Below are 5,266 nucleotides of genomic sequence, written 5' to 3'. Positions count from 1 at the left end.
AGATACTGACAGGACTGGTTGCTTCTTATTTATCTGATCTAAGATGATAGGTGACTTAGTATTTTTTAAAAAGTTATTATTAGAAATGCTTCAACAATTTAAGCTCAGTGTCCAAGTTCATTGAGTTTACAAATTTGAAACATTAGGTACTTAGACTAAAAGAATACATATAAGGAACTCTTGCTTATTTTACAAACATAAACCCTGATTTCCTAGTGATTTTGTGATCTCCAACAGTTTACCCAAAACTTGTTTAGGAATCAATATAGCCAGAGACATTTTCAATACTGGCAAACAAGAATCCTGACTGATGCACTCATCCAAGCAGATGCTTGAGGTCTGGTTCAAAGCCTTATGTTTTTAGTCAAACTGGAAGAGTGTGGAATTCTTTAAAAGGGGTCAACTCAGTTGCCCCCCCCCCATTTTTTTATCTTTGCCCTTGGCAAATCTCCTTTTTACTCGACATGTGAGCTGATGAAAGTACAGATGACATTTTGTAACCATGAATTAATGATAACGAAAAGGTGAAGAATAACAGAAATGTTGACCTAGATATTCCTAAGCCCCTGAACTAGAATCAACAACAAACTTTTCCAGTATCCTTACTAGAAAATAAATTAAAGTTTTTTTTTAATATTTATTTTATTTATTTATTTCCTTTTGTTGCCCTTGTTGTTTTATTGTTGTAGTTATTGTTGTTGTCGTTGTTGGATAGGACAGAGAGAAATGGAGAGAGGAGGGGAAGACAGAGAGGGGGAGAGAAAGATAGACACCTGCAGACCTGCTTCACCGCCTGTGAAGCGACTCCCCTGCAGGTGGGGAGCCGGGGTTCGAACCGGGATCCTTATGCCGGTCCTTGTGCTTTGCGCCACCTGCGCTTAACCCGCTGCGCTACAGCCCGACCCCCGAAAATAAATTTTATAACATACCTATCCGAGGCTGTATTGTTTCTGTTTAACAGATAGGGGAAAGGACTCATAGTAGAGAAGTGACTAGTTCAGGTGCTTACAGAAGTTTGTGTGGGTGTGAGAAACAAGCTGAGATCAGTTACTCATGAAAATGCCTTTGTGCTCTTCTCCTTCTGTGTACCACTGAAGACCCAGGTGATGCCATGGGCTGTTGCCCTGCCCAGTATTACCAGTGTTATAAGGATAAGCCATACTCAAAGTTTCACTTCTGCAGAGGTGTCCCTGATGCCAAGACTCGGATCTTTGACCTTGGGCAGAAGAAGGCAAACGTGGATGAGTTCCCACTCTGTGGCCACATGCTATCAGATAAATATGAGCAGTTGTCTGCTGAAACTCTGCAAGCTGCCTGTATTTGTGCCAACAAATACATGGTGAAAAGCTGTGGCAAAGATGGATTTCACATCCAAATGAAACTCCACCCTCCCATGTCATCCACATCAACAAGATGCTATCCTGTGCTGGGGCTGACAGGCTCCAGACAGGGATGCAGGGTGCCTTTGGGAAGCCCCCAAGGCACCATGGCCATGGTCCACATTGTCCAGGTCATCATGTCCATCCACATCAAGCTGAAGAACAAGAAGCATGTGATCGAGGCCCTGTGCAGGACCAAGTTCAAGTTCCTTGGATGCCAGACAATCCATATCTCTAAGAAGAGGGGTTTCACAAAGTTTAATGGGCACTCTTGAGAGCCTCAGAGATGTCCTTTAATCAATTACAATAAATCAAGATCCTTGATGGAGGAGAAGCTAGTTGAGGTTGAATTATTATGTAGAAAACTGGGAAATGTTATGCATATACAAATTATTGTATTTTACTGTTGACTGTAAACCAGTAATCCCCCAATATAGAAATTTAAAAAAATCCTGCTTAAAAAAATGAAAAAATGCCTTTGTCCTTGCATTTATTCATTTACTCACTCACTCAGTAAGAATTCCCATCACAGATCTATGTACAACATTTGAGAAAATGCAGATAGATAAAATTGAATCCATGCCCCTGGGGTTTACAAAAGTAGTTTAAACAAGAGAGGGTGGGCAGATGGTCAAGAAGCTGAAAGGGTGGGCAGATTTAAGAGGCATTTTAGGGAGTTGGGCAGTAGCTCAGTGGGTTAAGCACATGTGGCACAAAGCGCATGGTCTGGTGTTAAGGATGCCAGTTTGGGCACCCGGCTCCCCACCTGTAGGGGGGTCGCTTCACAGGTGGTGAAGCAGGTCTGCAGGTGTCTATCTTTCTCTCCCCCTCTCTATCTTCCTCTCTTCTCTCCATTTCTCTATGTCCTATCTAACAACAACAACATCAATAACAACAATAATAACTACAACAATAAAAGAACAACAAAGGCAACAAAGGGAAAATAAATATAAAACATTTTAAAGAGGCATTTTAGAGGTTGTGGGTGGATAGCATAATGGTTATGCAAAGAGACTTTCATGCCTGAGACTCTAAAGTTTCAGTTTCAATCTACTGCTCCACCATAAATCAGAGCTGAGCAGTGCTCTGGTAAAAAAAAAAAAAGAATTTTAGAAAAAGAATCAGTAGAACTTGTTGATGGGCTGATATACAGAGTCAATGGAAAAGTATATAGTGGAATGATACCTCCTAGGTTTATGATTTGAAAAACTGTGAGATATATGTGATTAATATCAGGATAGAAAATATTCAACCTCAAATAGGTTCTCCTCCATCAAAGATCTTGATTTATTGTAATTGATTAAAGACATTCCAATTCACTCTCCTATCTTGGTTAGAATAGCTAGAATATCTGTGGATGCCTATGGAAATAAGAAAATATGATCAGAATGTTTGTCCTCTTCTCCCTCCTCTTTCCCCTCTTTCTCTCTATTTTTCTTATTCTTCTCTTAGAGCAAGATCAATGAGAAAGGAGGAAGAGGGTGAAGTAGGTGGTGATGGAGAGGCTGGGAGTTGGGGGGAGAAGTATGATATAGTATGACATTACTCTACCAACCATGGGGTTCCTCTGATGCTGTTCACGGTGCTCCCATATGGTGCCGATGCTCAAACCCAAGGCCTCAAGCATGGCAAGGATACAAACATAATCGAAAACTTGCTCTTGGTCTCTGAGAGGCAACTTTTCAATGAATAATATGTAAAGGTGTCTGAGATGTGTGTGTATTCTGCATGTGTGCACCCATGTACATGCCTAGGTGTACACAAGTGTGTGTGTGCATGGGAATCTGTTTTCTGCTCTTAGGAACCTGAGCTTTGCAGTCAATTCAACCAGTTTGAATAGTCTAAATTTCTTTGCTAGTCTGTAGTTCTCAGTGGGGTAACTCAGATATCACTGCCTGGCTCCCCACTTTAGTCCCTTTGAAAAATCTCCTCTTGGTTTCCTCAGAATCTCCAGGTGATGGGCTTTTTCAGGACAGATGCTGCCGTTTCCCTGAATACCATGTTCTCCTCCAGGGGGTGCTGCTGCTCCACTGGGCATGGCCAACCCTGTAGACACCAAGGATGTAAAGGTGCTGGGAACTTTGGGCACCCTTGTTGCTCTGTTGGAAATGATAGCCTTTCTTGATCATTTCTGGACAGCTGTGGAGTTCTGCTGCTGCCCTCCCAGGTTCAGCAGTGTCCACCAGGCACTCTTGCTTCACCGGGTTCTGCTATTTTTTTTTTTTTTTAATCTCTCAGGGTACACAATTCTGAACACCAAGATTGGGTGTCTGTGGTGAAGGAGTAAGGAAAAAACACTTCTGTCATTTGTATTGCACTGTCTTGAGGGAAAAAAAAATCCCAAAGTTTTACAGAGTTTGATGAAAAATCCCTCTCAACATTTACTTGGTCATCTGATTGTTCAGCAAATATTCATTTTCTTCCCCTAAACATCTATGAGACATTAGCAAAGGTAAAACAAGCAAAAATTTTAGATGTGATTGTGTTGTTGGACTTGCTTTCTTGAATGTTTGTCATTGTTAGGAGAGGAATATGACCTCCTGGACAGATCACTGTATTGGAAGACTGAGGGGTATGGGAGACAGAGCCAGCCTCAGCAGACCTGTGGCTTGAGGCAGAACCTCCCTTGTCAACTTGCAGGTGCCAGAGTGAGGAGCAACTACTTATGGCTTTGTGCCATTGGGATGCTTGCTACATAGTGTGAATTAGACTATAGCTGGATTAGAAAACCCCTCTCTTCTCTAAGATGCACCCATAAAAATTAGGGGTGGTTTGGAGCTGCATCTACTACTTAGTGATGAGAAATATTTTTCTGTGCTTTGACTTTCTGAGTGATGCTGTTTAAATTTGCTCCTTTATTTATAATGAATTATCTCAAAGAGTCTTGCATATGAACCTTAGAAATTTTTCTGAGTTGTATATAAGGACTTAAGTTGTATATCATGGTTTATTTTAAAAACATATTTATTTTCATGAGGAGAGAGACAGAGAGATATTAGAGCACTGGGCTGTGGAGACAGCATAATGGTTCTGCAAAAAGACTCTAAATGTCTGAAGCTCTGAGATCCCAAGTTCAGTCTTCAGCACCACCATAATCCAGATATGAGTAGTGCTCTGGTCTTCCTTTCTGACTTTTCCTCTGCATTTCTCTCTTTATTATTAAAACAAAATAAATTTAAAAAAAAAGATATTAGAGCACTGCCCAGTTCTGGCATGTGACTGTGCTGGGGATTGAAACTGCGATATCTGAGGCCTCTGACACAGAACTCTGCTGTGTTACCATCATGCTCTCTCCCCAGATTCCATTACATTGTTTTCAGAATTTAACTTTATTAATTTCTACAAATGCTCCAGACTAATGGGTGGCAAACTTTCCCTATAAAGGGCAGGATTGTACATTCTTGACATTAAAAAAAATTATTTATTTATTTATTTATTCCCTTTTGTTGCCCTTGTTTTTTATTGTTGTAGTTATTATTATTGTTGTTGTCATCATTGTTGGATAGGACAGAGAGAAATGGAGAGAGATGGGGGAAGACAGAGAGAGGGAGAGAAAGACACCTGCAGACCTGCTTCACCGCTTGTGAAGAGACTCCCCTGCAGGTGGGGAGCTAGGGCTCGAGCCAGGATCCTTAAACTGGTCCTTGCGCTTTGCACCACCTGCGCTTAACCCGCTATGCTATAGCCCAACTCCCAGTATTGTACATTCTTTAAGCTTGAAAGAGCATATATTTTGTTACAACTATTTAACTCTACTGTTTGATTTATAAAGCTTACATGCACAATAATAAATTAATAGACATGGTTGTGTTCCAATAAAACTTTATACACAAATAAAGTTTACTGACCCCTGCTCCACAGCAAAAACACTAACTCTTCCTGCCACC

General features: G+C 40.9%; 1 pseudogene; it reads left to right on the top strand.

The window, feature by feature from the left end:
- The first annotated feature begins 1,111 nt into the window (after positions 1-1,111).
- LOC103113701 (large ribosomal subunit protein uL16-like) lies at positions 1,112-1,654 on the top strand (annotated as a pseudogene).
- The last annotated feature ends 3,612 nt before the right edge of the window (positions 1,655-5,266 follow it).

This window comes from Erinaceus europaeus, chromosome 13 (genome assembly GCF_950295315.1).
Source record: "Erinaceus europaeus chromosome 13, mEriEur2.1, whole genome shotgun sequence".
Lineage (NCBI taxonomy): Eukaryota > Metazoa > Chordata > Mammalia > Eulipotyphla > Erinaceidae > Erinaceus > Erinaceus europaeus.
The sequence above is the reverse complement of the archived record's forward strand: the minus strand, read 5'-3'. Positions and strand labels throughout refer to the sequence as shown.